The 20,170-nt window shown below is 38.2% G+C and overlaps 1 pseudogene; it reads left to right on the plus strand.

The window, feature by feature from the left end:
- The first annotated feature begins 1,456 nt into the window (after nucleotides 1-1,456).
- Nucleotides 1,457-19,796, plus strand: LOC132020242 (programmed cell death protein 10-like; annotated as a pseudogene).
- Nucleotides 19,797-20,170: the final 374 nt, after the last annotated feature.

Raw genomic sequence — 20,170 nt, forward strand, 5'->3', positions numbered from 1 at the left:
GAGCCAGGGAGTGTCCTCTTGCAGTAAGAGTGGCCTGCTTGCCTTTACAGCAGTGGGGGAAGGGCACTATTTAATGATGTGTTCATTTTTAAAATAATTATTACAAACAATCATTATGGCCACCAACATTTTATGTATCATTTTAATTAGAAATTAATTATGTATATACAACACCTTCTTTCATTATTACCTTTTTTTTTTAACGTTAGTGACCCTAAGTGGAAAAAGAAGTCCATGCTCTTTTCCTTATCAAGCTGAATCCTGGCCAAAGCCTTCACCTCATGGGTCGCTGGTGGATCCAGGCTGGAAACGTGAATTTGAGCATCCAGATGGTCTGATACTGAGTCACACCAGCACAGAAAGAGTGACTAATATCCTGACAGTGAAACATCAGCAGGTGTTGAGATTTAAGGAGGAAAACAACCTGTATTAAAAATACTCTTCTATTAGTGTCTAACAGGGAACACACTTGCTTAAAAGGTAATATAAAAATAAGCTGGAACAAATGAGCAAACTAGACTTCATGTGTGAAGATAATGAACTTGCCATTTATTGGAAGCAGAGAGCCTGACCAAGTACTGAGCAGAAAGCATGCTTGGATGACAGTCAAGAGACAGAGAAAAGCAGGTCACACACTTGTCAGGAGGCCTGAGAGGTCCTGCCGTGGCCTCTAGCCAGCTGTATGGCCCACCTACCCGGGCCTGTTTACTCCTGGGTGAGAGGAAGTGTTCAGATGGACCAGTCTCTAAATTCTCTCTAAAGAGACTTTCAATGATTCAAAGTCTACAGCTCTATCTCGTTTTGATCTTACATTACTTTCTATAAAGCTTACATTCTGCAGGAAAAAGAAACCACTGCCATTGCTGTGGCAGGTGTTGGAGGTCATAGGTTAGAAAACAAGAGTGCTCTTTATTGGAAAAGTAGGAAATGAAATCCAGTTTTCAAACCAGTTTCCCATGAGGGGTATTTTGACTTAATGACTGGGTGCCTAGACCTTGGAGAAGATCCTGGTGCCATCACTGCTGAGCTGTGTGTCCTCGATCAAGGTGTGAAATTGCCATCATCCTTGGCCTATCATCCCGTGGTGAGTGTGCAGTGATTTCATACAGTGCTTGGCACACAGTAGGCACTCAATGTTTTTTTCATTCTCTTACCAACTCAGCAGATTGCCTGACTGTCTCTTTAAGGTCAACACTGTTGAGTCAAAGCTGAAGAACTAGAAATAACATAGTCACGGTCATCATGATGGCTTAGGACAGTGTGTTCCTCTGCCCACCCGAGGTTCTTCCATGACGCCATCTAACGTCATGCTTCATTTAGTCATGCTCATTTACACCACCTCTCTAATCTCACCTCTTGGGTCTTTCATCACTGCGTTCTGTGTATTAATAAACTTGACAGATGTACACTCATGAAATCAGAGAATCCGTACTTTTCATTTCATAGATGAGAAAATATGCCGGGAGAGTTCAGGGATGTGCCTAGCCTTACAGAGCTGGTGATGGAACCAAACTTCTGCTGTGAGGGAGCCGTAAGTCATAGCCATGTGGCCACATTAGGGTTTGTGTTTGTTTTTGAAATAACGATCAAAGGCTCTCAACATAATGATTGACTCCTCCAATGGCTGGTGTCCCTGTTCTTACTCACTCCAGTTTTAACAATCCAGGCTTCCTGTCACCCACCCTGAGTTCGCATTTACCCCACAGTCTTGAAGTGCTAGTCAATAGTTCTGAGCATTCTCTGTACACTGTCTTGTTTATCTTCCCATAAAAATTAAAGGCCTCATTGTCTCCATTTTACAGATGAGTAAACTAAGGCTCAAAAAGAGTGTCTTGCTGAGTCACATGAGTGGCATGGAGGCAGACTCAGGATCATAGCAAATGGAGTTTTGCTCCTCTGCGATGCACCTTCCTCCTCTCCCTCTGACTCAAAGCCACTTTCTAGAGCCACCTGTTTGACACAGTCACAGACAGACATGCAGAGTGGATTTAATCTCACCTCTCTCTGAAAATTGGATCTGAACATTGTGTCTTCCCAAGGACAACTATTTCGAAGTGGCTTGTCTAGTTGTTGTGGTTAAGCTCTTGTACTCAATCTGGTAACAAGTGATTTCCAACTTAGAGTGTAAACAGGACACCTTCAAGCCCCTGTCCCCATCTACAGAGGGGGCCACAGTGGCTTGCAAAAACTGCACAGCTCTTTGTGACACACAGTAAGGTGCCCTTTGGCTATTTTAGAGCTGAGGAAAAAAAAAAAAAAAAAAAAAAACAGTTCCAGAATTACTGCTTTGTCCCTATCAGAGAAAAGAACACAATTCACATTTCCGGGTTCTTGCTTTTGTCCTTTATTTCATCATTCGTTCCTACCCTGCTCTAGGAAACTGTCAAAATTACCTCACTTAGCTATTGCTGTAATTAAAGAATAGCAAGAGGTTTCAGTTTTTCGCTCCTTTTATGTATTAATCTGACATGATTGCGATTTTTTTTCATTTTTCAGACCTAAATGTAAAATTGAAAACAGGAAATTAATAATCAAAATCCAATCTGAGGTTTCTTTAGTTTTTCACAGTTCTGTAGAATTTTTTTCTTTTCTCCTTCCTTCCCTTCTTCCTTCCTTCCTTCCCTCTGTCTCTCTCAGGGTCTCTCCCCTCCCTCCACCCAGCCCTGCCCAATCTAGTAGAAATGTTTTCCATTCCTTGTGTCTGGTGTACTCTACGGATATTCTGAAACCCATCGTAAGTGTGACTTTTTCACTTTCCTTCTCTTCATCCCCGAGTAAGAGCTGCTTTTCTGTATCTTCATAGTATCCTAAATCATGTTTCTATCAGAGTGCCTTGCCATGTTGTATGATAAATATTTGCTGCCAAATATTTATGGATCACATGGTTCCTCTACTCAAATCCTTTAGGGACTTCTCATTAATTTCAGCATCAGTTCCCCAAATCCTCACACTGAAATCCAGAATCCTTTGCTGTTAAATCCTGAGAACCTTTCATTCATATCTGACCATCCACACTTTCATCCTGAGATCCAGACATAAAGCTGAGATGCCAAAAAAGGGTTATGCTATTCATATTTATATATCTGGCCCATTCTTTCCTTTGTGCTTAGAGGACCTCCCTTCCTCCACCTTTGGCCAGGAGACATCTGAACGTCACCACTCTCAGGAGCCCTTCCTGAGCCCACCTGGCTCCCAAGGTACAACTTCCATGCTCTCCCAGAGCACTCCTTGTACTATTACCACCATGCTAAGCATTCTGCATTGAATTTTTCTCTCCCCCACCAGACTAAGTCTTCAGGGGAGAGTCTGGGTCTTCTGTCTTTCTCCAACACCCAGATGAGTGCCAGACACTTTTTGGGTGCTCCATCAATCCTTGTTGAATTTAATAAATTAAGAACATCCATGGCCAGTGGTGATTCCAATAGTCATTGCATGAATAATAAAAGCTGATGTATAAACTTGGCATAGGATAACCTGTGGGCAGACAGATGTTAAATAACAGACTGATTCATAAAACCATGACTACGATTGCTACCATTGCTATTCTTTTCTTCTGAGTTTTGGAGAATGAAACACAAGATGAGTATGGCCTTATTCAATGTGGTTGGCTTGGGCAGCTAGGCCAGAGTGCTTCCCCAGAGCTCAGCCCAGGTGTTTCCTCTCAAATGAAGCTCCAGCCACACTTCACCTTTGCTTTACCTTGTCATCTGTCTACTCTGGACATTTATTTGCTTTCACTGACCAGTTCTTACTCAACTCTGATTTTTTATTTGACTTTGGCAGGTGTATAACATCATATTTTGAGGTAGTGCATAATTGTTTTAGAACAGTACTTCATTTTGCAGGTTACAAAACTAACAGTGATCCTTGAAATACCACAAAGATAATGAAGACAAAAAGTAAACACCTCTGAAGTTGTAGTCAGAAGTCATTTCCCTCCTAGTTTCTGGTTACTTTCCCTCTTAATTCCTGGCAGGCTGCAATCATAGGGCTCTGGTCGCAGGCACCAAATGGTAATTTATCATCTTTCTTGGCAGGCTTCCTGCTTCATCCTGCACCTGCCTTCTTGAAAGAAAACAAGACATCAGATACTTATTCAAATAATGGAATAGCTGATCAACTAGGTCTCCACACAATAGTGAGTTATCCATGATAAAAGAACAACTTTTTCATGCATTTTATGTGACATATGCATCCTTTCTCTTAAGATTTATGAACCCATGACTATTAGTATTGTTAATATAATCAAACCTTTTACAACCTCACTCCGAAGCTTAAACTTATTATCAATTGGTTGCTGGAGGGGAGTCAATCAATTTCATAAATGCTTAAACACCTGCACTCTCTTTGGATCGGGGGAGAAAAATCAATACTAAGTCTTCATTTTTCTCCAAGTATAATGCAACCAAATCTTGCTTACAAGTTTAGGAGGACTTGTAATTCAGACAGCCACACTTAACAGACATGGTGACCTTGATCCTGAGTGGTGGTGGTGGTGGTGGTGGTGATGGTGGTGGTGTGTGTGTTTTAATCACTCTTCCCCTTTTTTATTCCTGAATCCTAATCAAAGAGCAGGCCACTAAGAGGAAAAAAAAAAAAAATGAAACAGGCTTTGTTAATACCATTTAGAATTAAGTTCCCATTTGTGGTGTGTATATTTTGCAACAAACATTTATTACATCCCTATTAAAGAGGCACGGTGCCAGGCCCTGCATATAGGAGGTTGCCTGAGATGGGCTTTTGCCCTCAGGAAGTTCCCCTAGGTGAATGAACAAAGACCTGTAAACAACTTATTCTAATGGTTATATAAAATCAGATTCATGTAATTGCTGAAGGTAGGGGAAAAGAAAAGAGGACAAAAGCAAAGGAAAGGTAATGGAAAAGAAAAAAAAAAAAAAGAAAGGACAGCTTCTTAGATGTTAATTGCTGGTACTAATTGCAGGCTAGGACCTCCACTTCTGGAGGACATTTAACGTTTTCAATATATGGTGAAAACACGGAGGCAAGTATAAGCATTTTTAAAATACTATTAATTCCTTTTTGGTCACAGCTTTTTATTTCTTTGATATTTTGAAAAGAAAAGTTGTTTTTCAAAATGTAGAAGGACTGTGTCATATGGAGGAAATGCTTACTCATCACAGGGAATTAACCAATGTTCACTTTTTGCCCTTTCCACTTAAATCTTATTTAAATAAAAGAAATAGAATGTTGCTCACAAACTTGAAGTCACCTTGGTTCCTTTTCCCACCCCAGAACTGGCCCTTCCTCCCTCTATCTGGGGGCAGCTCCTTGCTGAATTTGCTGTTCATGTGTTTATAAGTATACGTCACTGACTTACTCCTTGCTTTGTCATCTATAAAACGAAGCCATTGAGGCTAGCTGTCCTTCCCATCCAAAGGGGCTTGCTTGAGCATCAAATCCGATCCTGATGTGAAAGTGCTTTGTAAACTGAAAATTATGACTAAAAGGTTATTTATTATTTTTAATGGTGTTACTCCAATTTATGAATAATGGTCACAAGGCTTATTTGCTTATAACTTTCATAAACTCTCTCACACACAGAGAGACAAACACACACACACACACACACACACACACACACACACACAGAAGCTCCTTTTTTTCCCTCTCAGTCCTAGGCTCTGATATCTACCACGTTTATATGTGTTATTGGAATGGTGCCAGGCCCACTGTAGGTTGCTCAATGAATGCTTGTGGACTGGATGGTGTCTCTCTTTCCATCAGATGCTCAGCAATATGAGGCCAATGTCTATTTTCATTGCTGCTGGCTCCTCACTACCCGGAACAGTGTTGCTGAATTGACTGGAACCAGAGGAAGTTTCCAGAATGACGGCATCCTATCTGAGACAGGAAGGATATCCAGGATTTCCACAGGTGAGCGAATGATGGATGGACACTGCCACTGGGAATAGCGTGAGAAAAAGCTGGTAACACTGAGAACAGGCACCCTGTGCTCCTTCTACTCTGCTCTTTGTATGCTTCTCCTTGGATGTGGATTAGAAGGCATTCCTAATTAGCATATACCTTTTTAATAGTCATATTTTCTTTGTAGTTAAGTTGCAAAGCAAAATGGCTGCCAGGGGTTAGGATAATTACTGTCTGGCCTTTCTTGGAATTTTCCCCAGATACCCTAGAAGGTTATTTTTCCACTTTTTACACCTGGTGTGCTGTTTGATAGTGTGACACCTGGTGACTGGAATTTTCTAGCTCCCCACCTGCTCACAAAATATGTTATTTCTTTAATCTAAAAATACTCTACTTTTTTTTTTTTAAAGATGTAGAACAGAAAATAATGAAATTAAAAAGTTTGAACAGTCAAATGAAGCAAGAAACATTTGAGACTAACCTGGGTTCCATCTGACTAATGTTTTTTACACCCTAAATCTATAAAGAAATGGAAGACATAGCCCCCACTTTTGTGCATGCTTATCTTGACCAAGCTGACATTCCCTTGATTTGCTTTTTATTATTTAAAAAATTTCTTTAGAATTTAAAGACCATAGAGGAACACAAACACAGCTACTTTAATAATAGAGAAAAAGAACTTTGCAAAAGGGGCTGCTCAGATGAGCTAATCTAATAGAAATCTCCCATCCCGGACTTCTCTGGTAACACAGAGAACGTGCACGTTCTCCTCGGTAATAGCAGTCACCTGGATTGGCCAGGGCTAGGCCATCTGCCTTGTAACATAAAGGATGCAGACATAAATACATCCCATCCTGTGGATTTTGTTTTATGAAATCGCTTCTTTCTATTTTGGATATCTGTTTTTCAGAACTCTGGTATCATTTCTAAATAAAAATATACTTTTGTATTGAATTATGGTGATTTGATGTTAAAAAAGATCTCTTCAATAATACACTTGTCTGGTACCTTAAGGAGCTTTTTGTGGGAGGTAATCGAAGGAAGACACAGTGCCTGTCCTCTAAGTGCAAATTCACCACAGATGATGTTGGCTAATATGTCTGGACAAACATCATGTCCTCCGCTTATAAAGCTGACAGGTGACACCCCAAGAGGAGTTTTCCCACTAAATGTCAGTGAGAGGATATCTGTTTAAGGTGATCAAAAGTAGCCTTGGTCAACAGATCTTCCAAGACAAGATGTTCAGGCATGGAGGTAGACAGAGTTGTGGCAGTGGCATGTGTTCTGTGAAAGTCAAACCAACACACCAACACACAAACTTGTCCAAGAAATTTCAAAGGGTGTTAGTGGGCAGTGTGTATGGACTGTATTTTCTCCAATAGATGCTAACTCTTGTCTTCTGCCTTTCCCATTGTCCATGTCTTCTACCCAAAGTGTATCTGTTTCTACGTACCGTACTGTCATTATGTTCAATGCCTTGACTTTGTCATCTGTAAAATGACATCAGTAAAACCAGTCCCCTGTATGACCCCATGGGGCTTTTTTGAGCATCAAAAAGATACTGGATGTAAAACCCCAGTCTCTTTGTTAATTTTAAATTACTATTAAAACAGTATTTACCATTTTAGTTTCAAAATATGGGAAGTACTTGTCTGCCACTTTGGTAAAATGCAAACAGGTCAGGGACATAATCAGTCTTGTTTGTTGTGGCATCCCTGATACCTGGCATAGCCCCTGACCCCATGGAAGTCCTGGATAATATTTGCTGAAGGAAAGCAAGTTTTGCAAAGAATGAGCAGTGATGTTGCTTAGACCCATTTGCCTAGGTAGCCAGGTCAATAAAAGAGAGGAGGAGAAACCATCAGAGATGAAAATAATCATTTCATCAACTGAAAGCAGCATATGATGAGAGTGTGCTATGGCTCTAGCTCTAGACTTTAATTTTGGAGGTATAAATAAATAATCACTTATTAGTCCATCTGTTTCCTATTCTTCTTTGGGACAGGCCCTACAAATTCCAGTCTTTAAGTAAACTACTTGAAGAAAAAGATAGAATAACCTGCAAAGTTGTGGATTGTTGGATGGGATATGTCAGACTTCAGGAATTTATAGGCTAAACTAGTTCAAATTATGTAGAGTGGCACTGACACCCATTATTCAATGAGCTAATAAGAATGTGTCGAGGGTCTACTGTGTGCTAGGACTGTGCCAGGGTCCATAGGGTCCTCTCTTTGTCTCATTGGGGCTTGTGCTGATTAGATGGTGGTAGTTCATTTCCTTTCTTATTCCTCTGGGGCACGGCAGTCAATGGGGTAGTCCACTCTGAATTAAACCCCTTCCTCTTCTAACCATCTCAGCAGTATCTGTGACAACGATTTATTTCATTTTAGATCAGGTGCAGTGACAAAATTCATTCTATTGCTGCACCACTGCCCCGCCTAAAACCAGGCGAAGCTTCAAGTGCACATTTACTCCAGGAATGGGTTCTAGAAGTATCGTCACTCTCTCAGGTTTGAAGCTAACAATGCAGAGCATTAAGTAAATATATTCCAAGCCAAGGTACGTGCTGATGGCATGAACTCCACCAGAACTCAGTTTTAGGGGGGAAGTTGTAGGGGGTGGGGCAGACCGTGTTTCACAAGCCAGCATGAGAAACATAGAGGACAGGGAACCCATCCCCCAAGCCTGGTGTAGAGGATGAAAAATAGCCCCTATTCCTAATTCCTATTCCTAATAAGGAATGGCTCCAGGGGACAGTCAGGTTGCAGTTAAAGAGCAAAAATGAGGAGGATGTTCAGAGAAGAAGTTGCCAGTATGGGGCATTTGGCAGCTGACCAGTCTTTCCCAGGCTGCAGGGGAAGGGTCTGGAGTCACGAAGGAGATAGAATCAGATTAGGGGATGTACAGAGATGTATAAGGGTGAGAGTCAGACGACATGGGAGGTCCTGGGGTCATCAATAAGTATGCAAGGGCACGTCAGTGTTAGCCTTATGGTCTCAGATGCAAGCCCGGGTGAGAAGGCTTAGTGTGTGGAGCAGGAGGAACACAGAGCCTCGCGGGGAACACATGACCAGGCTGTCAAAGGTCAATATCTTCTTGGAACATTTATGGCTCTGCGTGTGTCTCCCTGTCCCCCGGTTCTGTCCAGATAGAAAAGATGACATCATGGCAGGCCAGCAGTGAAGAGACCATTAAAAAAGTTTAAGTTTACTTAAATAAATTTTTTTCTTGTGGGTGGCTGTTCAGCTTGGCCACCTGCTTAGTGTACCTTGAATAGAAGGTATTCTTAAGATAATATTCCTTTTTGCTCCCCTTTTATACATGCATATGTGTTTGTTTTATAAAATTGGATAGGCAGAAAAAATATAAGGAGAAAAGTAAAACCATGGGTAATTCTATTACTAAAAAACAGACCAGGGGCACCTGGGTGGCTCAGTGGGTTTAAAGCCTCTGCCTTCGGCTCAGGTCATGATCCCAGGGTCCTGGGATCGAGTCCCTCATTGGGCTCTCTGCTCAGCAGGGAGCCTGCTTCCTCCTCTCTCTCTGCCTACTTGTGATCTTTGTCTGTCAAATAAGTAAATAAAAATCTTTAAAATAAATAAACAAACAAAACAAAACAGACCAAACCCATCAGTATGGTTATAATCACACTTATAAGTTTGGTCTACTTTCCTTTTTTTAGACTTAAAAAAAAAGATTTTATTTATTTATTTGACAGAGATAGAGAGAGATAGATCACAAGTAGGCAGAGCAGCAGGCAGAGAGAGAGGAGGAAGATAAGCAGAGAGCCCGATGCTGGGCTTGATCCCAGGATCCTGAGACCACAACCTGAGCCAAAGGCAGAGGCTTAACCCACTGAGCCACCCAGGCACCCCGGTCTACTTTTTTCAGACTAGAATGTACTACCTCACACACCCAATTTCATTTTACTGAACTGAAATTAGACTGTAGCCAATTTAACCTTTTCAAAACTTGACACAGTAAGGAACCAATAAATAGTTGTTAAATAAGGGGAAAACTGAAAATTACAGAATTTAGTACAGAGTTATACCTTCTTAAAAAGTACTTAAATTTATTTCCATTCAAAGACTAATTTACTTTATATACATATAAACAGAAAAGCTTTGCAGAATTTTTGCATGAAGAATCATATATGAGGATGCCCGGGTAGCTCAGTTGGTTAAACATCTGCCTTTGGCTCGGGTCATGATCCCAGGGTCCTGGGCTTGAGTCCTGCATGACAAGTAGCCCACTTCTTCCTCTGCCTGCCCTCCCCTTGCTGTGTGCTCTCTCTCTCTCTCTCTGATAAATACATTTTGAAAAATCCTAATAAAGGAATCTTATATAAATTTTGATGGGGAAATGATTTACAAATAAATAGGAATTATGACAATTACTCTTAGAGTAATATGGTCTCATAATCAGAGACAGAGTTCATGGACCCTGGTAAGATACATCAAATAAAGTGGTAATGAAATGCTAAGGAGGTAAATGATATAATTAAGAAATTTTGTAGCAAGTATTATGTTTATCCTAAGTGTGACACTCCTAAATTTTCTGAAGGAAAATATCAGAAGAAATAATATACTATATTTAGGAAAACTATCCTCAAGTTTGTTAAGGTGAGAATTCAGCAGACTACTAACATGGACATGAAAACTAGCTGAATTTGGCCCTATTGCTGAGACTTAAGATATGCCTTCAAATCCACCACTATATTAAGGTGGAGAAACTCACCTCAGCTTCTTGGAAATGATTTCTGAAAAAGCCATGCAAAAACAGACACACGTTTGCATGGCATCCTAATTGTGATTGTCATACTTTGGCAAAGCTCTGAAGATCTCTTTGCCCACATTTAGTGAGGACCACATGATATTCAGTAAATTAATCTCCTTGCTATATTTGTTTGGGCTCTTGTGGTTTATTATTATTATTATTATTTTTTATATAATTTTTTATTTTTTATAAACATATATTTTTATCCCCAGGGGTACAGGTCTGTGAATCACCAGGTTTACACGGTTTATTATTATTATTATTATTATTATTATTATTATTATTAATATTTTTTAATTTGCTGGGTCACCTTGTACTCTTTGCCACTGGTTAGCATATCCTAATTTTCCCAGGGAAGAGTTGAATAGATAATCATTTACTTCAGACAACCTTAATGCCCATGACTTAGAAGGTTCACTCAGAAGCCAAAAGAGCAGAACTAATACACAAAGCTTGGTGTATCTGGTTGCCTGGGCGAGTTGACTTGCCTTGCATATGTGAAGATATTAAATTCCTATCCAGTTAATTAAAAGAGCTTCTTCATGTGTCAATGCAAGACCTACTCCATAAATGGGGCATTAGGGGTTTACTCATGTTTCAGGACACAGCACACTCTCCAAGTTTCTCACACTTTTAAAATTTGTTTGTTTTGTTTTCTTTTTTATTTTTGTTTGTTTGTTTTGGAAGTGCCTGCTGGTCACCTGTGCATTTATTGGCAGCAGACTCCAAATTTTTATTAAAAAACAAAGTTGATATAGTTCTACAAAGATTTTTTAGGAGAGATAACTGGTTGGTTTTAATTTATTCAGATTATATGTTTTCCTTTCCTCTGATGTTAAGGTGAAAAAGTACCAGTTCAATTTTGAACAGAGCAATGGCAATATTTTATGGAGAGACTGCAAAGTAGTAAATAAGAAACCAGGTGCTGCTGTTCAACAGACACAGGTATAAGTCCCATTCCATTACTTAATATGCAGTTGACTTTGACTTTGGGAAAGTTACCTAATTCCTCCTAACCTCAATGTGCCAACCCTAAATTGAGGATGATAATTGCACTTCCCTCACAAGGTTGCGTTCAGGATTAACTCCTATAGTTCATATGAAGTGTTCAGTACAGTGTTTGAATCATGATAAAGACTCCAACAGCTACTACTGTTACTACTTTTGGCTGTGAGACAGAAGAATACCTGAAAATTTTAAAACATGTTTGTGAATACTATTGCATTTTATCATCAAATGGGAAAAGGGAGAAGTCATTCACAATGAATCTTTGATAAAAGGCTACATTGCAATTAAATTTGCTGACCTTCTATGCCAAAGTCTTCTACTCTACCTTTGTGGATAGTCTAAAAAAAACCCCAAACCGTGTATGAAAACTGAACATCTCAAAATATAAAGTTATTTTATATCTAACAAGATAAGAAAACAAATGGAGGGAGAACCCATTTTGTTATTGTCTGATTCCAGTTCAGAGTCTTTATGTTAATAGTGAAATCTGAGACCTGACAAAATACTGGATTACAGACTCTAAAACAGAATCAACTAAAACAATTAGGAGTCAGGGTTACAATTTTCATTTATGTCTTTCAGTTTCTGGATCCTTTAACCTATTCAGCTGGCTGATAGCTTTACTTTAATCATTACAACTTTCTAATTAATCTTGATGTCTGGTAGGGTGAGGACACCATCTTGTCTCTTTTTCTTGTTTTTATTTAGATTCCAGTATGGTTAACCTTCAGTAGAATATTACTTTCAGGTGTACAAGATAGTGATTTGACACTTCAACACAACCATCTTGTCTTTTGAAATTGTCTGGCTGTTTGATCTCTCATGCAAATTTTAGGATCAATTTGAAGGGTTTGAGTTAAAATTATGTTAAATTAACAGATTAATTTGAGGAAGCTTGATATGTTTATAATGCTAAATCTTTCCACCCATGAATGTAGTGTCTTTCCTTTTATTTTAAGAACTTTCTGTGTCTTTAAATGAAGCTTTATAATTTTTTTCCAATAAAATTTTGCACATATTGACTTATGATCTCTAGAGGTATCATATAGGTTTTGATGCTATTATCAAAGGTACCTATCTGACCTTTCAGAACGAGGCAGGATTCAGAAAAGCTTTTCTATTGTCACAAAGCTCCCTGATTATTTTTGTTGATATATGGAAACAAACATTTTTTGTATATTGATCTTATATCCAGAACTTTAAAAATCCTTATAAGTTCTAATAGTGTTTCTTGTCTCTTGGACCATCATGTCTGAATGATAACATTTTTTAATGCTATTTATTTTGTATATTTTTTTGCCTTTAAACTTTTGTACAGGTTTGAGCCCTGGTATGATGTTAAATAGAAGTGGTGATGGGGTGTCTCCAACTTGTTGATGACTTCAAATTGAATGCTTTATCATAAAACATCCATTTGCTCCAGGTTTTTGGTATGTGACATATTTCTTGCCATTCTGATAACATTTTGATCTGCACTATGATATCTACATTGTCAGAGCATCCGTACCAAATTCTTTCCCTCAAGCTCTTATTTAGTCTGAGGTCCCCACTCTTTTAGGTTGTTTGAAACTTACTCTGTACTAAATTCCCCAGGAAGGGCCTTTTGGAAGAGTATTCCATTAGTTCTCACATGTTGGTAACAGCTTCTCTGTGTCTGGTATTCTTTAAAGTCATTTTCAATGAGTATGAAAACAGTTGCTCATATTTCTGTCCCTTAAATATCTATCTTAGAGATGCTATTGATTTTCTTTTGGAATAAAATATTACTGTTAAAAGTCTGGTGTAAATGCAATAGATTTCCTTTATAAGTCACATGGTCTTTTTCACTAGATGCTCAAATGATTTTTTCCCTACTTCTTTAAAGTTTATTGGTTTTGCTAGGATTTTTCTTTGCTGTTGGTCATTTTAAGTCAATGTCAGGTAGTCACTATGATGTTTCAATATGGGGTTTCAAACTTTTTAAAAATAATTTCAGAGGAGAGTTTTTTATAAAAATTAAAAATGTTTCTACTTTTTATATTCTTTTGCTCTGGTTTTATTCTTCAGGGACTCCTAGTATCTGTATGTTAGATCTTCTTTGTCCATCTTTGTATTTGTCACTTTCTCACGAACCCTTTTTAGTATCTTTATTTCTTCTGATTAAAAAAAAAAATTTTCATTTTCCATTTCCTTTAATTCATTCATTTGCTGTGTGTTTTTTCCACCAGTATTCCTTCTATTTTATTCTTAATTTCTTAAACCGTATTTTCTTTTATTTTTAATTCTTTCCTGAGTTCTTTTAGTTTAGGTCTCAGCTTGAAAAATTCTGATTCATGTTAATTTTTTCATATCCTATATAATTTTCTTAATGTCTTTTAACTTATTTTGAAACAGTATATTCCATGTTGATTTGTTTGTGGACATACTTTTCTGGCTTTCATCACCTCTAGAAATGTTATGTTCCTTATTGCCTCATTTCTTATGACTTTATATGGGATTTGACCTTGATACTTCTTTTTTGCTCATTTTTACATGAAACTAATTTTCCTGACCTTTCAGGCTGAGGCAGGATTCAGGAAAGCTTTTCTAATATCACAAAGCTCCCTCTTCTGTTATTTTTATGTAACGTTAAAAAATATAGCTTCTTGCTCCCTAAGATTTTCTGACTGTCTTCCTTCCACTTGGATCTGAATTCTTTCTTTTTTAATCTTAATTTCCCTTAAATTGCTCAATTTTATTCTACTTCTAGTGGTTTCTCCACAGCATGGTTTCTTTATTGAAAGAAAGCCCATTTCAGGATTGAGAGTTCATAAGGGTTAAGCTGCTCCAACCCTTTCAATTACTTGGTTTCAGAGGGAGAAAAATTCATTCTTGGTTTCATCTGGTGGTTTCAAATTGGCCCACTGTGCTTCCTAGTAAATAACTATCAGTTTTTTGGGGGTTCTGGTTAACATTAGACACAACCCTATTTGCTTCCCTGTACTTTGTCCTGCAGAGATGCTAATACCATATGTGTCTTGTGGTTGTTGGTGGTTTGTCTCCAATTGCTTGTATTATGGGTACATTGTTGCCTAATTCTATTGTAATTTTGTACATGGATCTTTGGTTTTGCCATTTAATTGCTGTGACTGCTTTGATGTGTGGAGGGGGGATTAAAACAAGATCAAAAACTACACTGCTACTGTCACTACCATTTCCCAAATCTTTAGATTGGGCTTTAAAAGCAAAAACAACAAATACAGTAACACATTCAATTATTTTTTTAAATACCATTCAATTATTTTTTAATAACAGGTGTACCTGTGACCTAGTTATGCAGAAAATTTTAATATAAAGGGATAGAAAAAGATACACCATGCATTTATAAATAAAAATATAACTGGAATAACAATATTAATGTAGATTAAATAGACCTTAAGATAAAAAGAAATATTAGTAAAAAAAAAATCATTGCATAGAAAACAATTTACCAGGAATATATAAATCATGAAAATAATCCCTAAGAAAATAATTTTCCCTAAGAAAATAATCCTTAAAACTGTATAGAGCAAAAACTGAAAGAAACCGGCAAATCTGTGATTTACAGAGACAATTTTAGCATATCAGTCCCATGCTTATTATGATGATCTAAAGAATATACAGAGAGAATCCTTCACTAAACAATTGTAGGATATGTTTTTTAAAGATATATGGAAATTTATAAAATACAAAACTATAGAAGTTCACAAATGAAAAATCAATATCAGGGTTAATATTTCACAGGCCATATTCTTCAACCACAAAACAAAAATAATTGGACAGCAAGATTATCCCTCTTTCCAAATCCACGTTTGGAAATTTTAAAAACACCCATAATATACTATGAAATAAAGATAGAATATAATGAAAGTTTAACATATTTAGAACTTGAGAACAAAAATACTTACTGCAAAACTTAAGGCATACAACTAAAGCTGTAGTCCTAAATGTATATGCCTGAAAGAAAGATAAATAATTAATGAGTTAAGGGTTCCACTCAAGAAGCTAAAACAAACAAACAATCAAAAAACCACAGAATAAACTCAAGGAGAAAAAGAGCACAGTATTTTGAGAAAAACACTAATAAAACAGAAAAAAAGAGATTTAAAAAGATAAAAGATGGTTCCTTGAGGATTATCAATTAGCCAGAATTCTAACAAGATTCATTCTTGTAGAGTTCACAAAACTGTGTTGAATCTTTTAATGATTTTTAAAATTTTGAACCTAGTTCATTTGCAACAATGTAGAAAAATTCACAGCACTTCTTTGAGACCGTTTGGTACTTTACTTCCCTCAAGGCTGCATGTCTTGCATGTAAGAAAATACAAGGAAATCCTTACATGAATTTACCTCTTCTGCTATCAGGAAAACAAATATCACATGCATAACACATGGCGATTTTTAAAAGGAGAGTGTAACTGAACATGACAAAGGAAAATACATTTGCTGGTAAACAATAAATTATTTGGTTCTACAGTTGCGTTCACAAGTTAATTCCTTTAACTAGCAAGATCACCTACTGTATTTAAGCTATTTTGTTTTCCTTTTAACAACTTTCAAGGAATACAACTTACCTAAAAAATGAGTAACTCCATTATAAACTGTACACCCACCAGGGAATTCAAGTATTGAAATCCCAGCCATTCAGCTTTTCTCTTTAAAGCCATGACATAGGTACTTCCATGGTCCTGAGCTTGAGTACCTCCTTCACTGTTGAGCTCTAAGCATCTCACTCTCTTCACCCTGGTCTTGATTCTGGACATATCTTCTTTTTTTTCCTAAAGCTGATCTTAAAGTGTGGTGGAGCCAGCCAGGGAACAGAGAGAGTAATTGTAATTGCATTGAACACAGTCTCAGAGGTGGTACCTTTCAATCATTTTTCATATATGAGTCTGACGAATGTTAGGTCTGTGATGTAGGGAGTGTGGAAGAGGAGAACAGTCAGCCTGCAGCAGGTGACAGGATGTCGGTGTCAAGCTGCCAGGCTTGAATGGATACTTGCTAACACAAATACAGTTTATTTAATCTTCACAATATTGTAAAAAGGATGCTATTATGATCCCCGCTTCCAAGTTGCTCAAGGTCACAAGGCTACTAAGTGGCAGAGCCAAGGTGGGTATGTAGGCAGTCTGGCCAATTCCACTGGCCAAAAGATGAATCTTTTCAATGCCCCTCTAATTGAAAATGCAGGTCCCACATCCAAACCAGCTACCTGGAGAGTAAAACTTGGCTACGCTGCCATCCTTAATTAGAAACCCAAGCTCCCCCATATACCTGCATTGCCTAGAACTGCTCCTCATGTTTCTCACCCTCCATCCCCATCACATTTCCCAGTGGGAAGTTGTGCATCGCTTATTTATCCCTGTATGCCCCGCTCTATCAGGTCAGCCCTGGGAAATCATTATCCTCTCTTCTCAGTGATAGGGAAAGTCAACTCAGTGATAGCCCAAAGAGGGGATGTGGAATCAAGTATGTCTGGAGTGGAGTATACGCCTATGGCCTCAGACCCATTGTAGAAGCTCAATAACTTACAGACTGTATCACCATGCTCTGTATCACCAGGGGCATGGTGATACAGTCTGTAAGTTATTTTATACTCTTTTCATGCTGTATGTATTCATTTGTAGAATCATTTTTTTTTTCATTTGTAGAATCAGTATGATAATGTTAACCTACCTCATAGGTGGATCATGAGAATTAAATGAGATAAGGCTTGATAGTTCTCAGGACAGGGCCTGGTATGTAGTAAGCACCCAACACAGATAACTTCTGTTGCTCATTATGGGTATTTTACTTCCTCAAGCATCTAAGTTTATACAACCAGAGATGGTGGACATGCAAGACACTTGCTGAGCTGTGTTCACAAGCCAAAGAGGGTTCCCTTGGGTATCCCAAGGGATTTCTCAGCAAAAATAAAGCCAGAGGCAGCTCCCTTTGGGAACATAATACTTCATTTATTCCTATAAGCTGAGGTTTCTCTGTGTCTCCTCTCTAGGCATTCATTTGTCTGGAAAAGGCAGTGGGCTCATGACTTATTTCTTTCCAAGAATCTCCAGGACCTTTACATTTCTTTTCTTCTGGAAATATTTCTAAGACACGTAGACACCTTCCTTCCTGTTCCCTGACATTTGGGAAGCTCACGCCCTTCTTTAGCTTTGGAACAGGAAAGAGAAGGTCAGACGTTGTTGTTGTCAGCCCCTTACACTACTTCAGAAGAAGCTCCCCTGTGGAATGCGCAGGGACATCTTTGCTCTTGGCTCTTCTTTGACACTGGGAGCAGGTTTGCTAACTCTTCCTTGGCTCAGATTCGTTCTCCCCGTTGTAGGGGATCACAAGTGGTTTAGCCCAAAGAGGGGATGTGGAATCAAGTATGTCTGGTGGGGAGTATACGCCTATGACCTCAGACCCATTGTAGAAGCTCAAGTCAGACAAACTTGTGTCCAGCTCTATGAGCTTAAGCTCCTCCTCCTTTTATCCTCAATTTCCCTATCTGTATATAAATAATGTGGTAGGTAGGAATCCTTTGTTCCTTGGGATACAAATAAAATGAACTCAAGCATAAAAATGTCAGGACCCTCTCTTTGCTTTCTGAGAGTCCCTTAGAGTGCTTATCTCTCATGGTCACATCACCGAGATTTTGCTGGACCACCTTTCTACATGTAAGCTCCACCCCATCATGTTCCTGTTCTCCCATTTTCTTGACCATTTTCATTTTCCTTGGGTTCCTGCTAACATCCACACCTTCAGGATTCCAACTTCTATTCCAAGCTGTTTATTAAGATCTCTCCCCCCAATCATAGAGTTTTTGTCCTAAAAAACATTTTGATGTCCACCATTAAGAAACTGTATATTTTGGCGGGTGCCTGGGTGACTCAGTTCATTACACATCTGCCTTTGGCTCAGGTCATGATCCTGGCATCTTGCAATTGAGACCCACATAGGGTTTCCTGCTCAGTGGGGAAGCTGCTTTTCCCTCTGCTTCTGCCCTTCTCCCCTCCTTGTGCTCACTCTCTTGTGCCGTCAGTCTCTCTCTTTCTCAAACAAATAATATATTTGAAAAAAGAAAATGTATTTTTTATTTCATCATATATGAAAATTTGATTTCGTTACACTGTTAAGATCAGAGAGATTGATAAAGGTCTGGTATTGTGCTACGTACACAGTAGGGAGCAATGCACACATATTATTGGCAATTGTGAAGATAAACTGATACATGGGAAAACATTGAAAAGACTCTGACACACTGTAAATGTAATGTGTTCTCATTATCAGTGCTCATACTCAAGTCCTAATATATGTTATACTGTGCAGGCCATGTTCAAAATTTGTTGAGATAATGATAGTACATGGTCAAGTTCCTATTTCTTTGTTTGAGAAGCCTTCTTTAGAGTAGGAGATACGTAAAGCAAACTAAAGAAAATTCCTTGGGCACAGGCTAAGCACAAGGACTACATGTATCAGAACAGGGAAAAAGGGACACCTGGGTGGCTCAATTGGTTAAGTGTCAGCTTTTGGTCCAGGTCATGATCCCAGCATCGGCCTCCTTGCTCAGTGGGCAGCTTGGTTCTTCCTCTGCCTGCTGTTTCCCCTACTTGAGTGCACACTCTCTCTGACAAATAAATAAAATCTAAAAAAAAAAAAAATAAATCAGGGAAGAAAATTCAGGTTTCATACAAGACATCATTATGAAAATGTTAAAGGAAAAAAAATGCAAACATTAAATCACAAAGTCCCTTCTTTGAATGGCAGTTGATGACATAGAAGAATATTTGGACTTCCAAAGCCAGCATTCCAGGACCAAATGAAAAGGCATGAGCACCTAAACAGATTCTTAGTAAGAACTACATGAGATCATTGACAGTGCAAGGTTTCTGAAGATGATCAAGGATAAAATTAGCACAATAAAAGAACTTGCTATAGTGAATAATGTCTTCAAGAAATATCAGTACCAGAACTCCAGGGCAGTTGAACAGCAAAAGAAAAAATTTATAAAGCAATCCAGAAGTTTCAAGGACACTCTGAAAACCTCTTTTAAAGATGGCAAGGCAATAAATATGTTTGTAACTGCCAGCTGACTCATTCGTCAAACGGACTCAATACTTCAGATCTTCCCAGCTGTGGCCTCCTAGTTGAACATGTTAAGAGATGCACTTCTCAGTTGAGTACTGACCTGCCTTACTTGTAAATTTTCAGGTTTGACTGTCTAAATAACCAGTCTCTCTTGAAGGGATCACATCCAGGATATTATGGGATTATTGCCATCTTACATCTTATTTTTGTAAAATGTAGCTTAATCATAATCTCACACTGAGGATTTTACATCACTTTTGCTAGTATCATTTTTTAAGATTATAAGTCAAAATATTTTATGCCCTGATGTGTCACTCTATAGCATTCCTTACACAAATTGTAAATATTAGTGTTTATGCCTTAAGTTTTAACTTGAATGCAATTTAGGATTTGGTAGTAAATATTCAATAAATACTTTATTTATTGGGATTTG

The sequence above is a fragment of the Mustela nigripes genome, chromosome 6 (genome assembly GCF_022355385.1).
Source record: "Mustela nigripes isolate SB6536 chromosome 6, MUSNIG.SB6536, whole genome shotgun sequence".
Lineage (NCBI taxonomy): Eukaryota > Metazoa > Chordata > Mammalia > Carnivora > Mustelidae > Mustela > Mustela nigripes.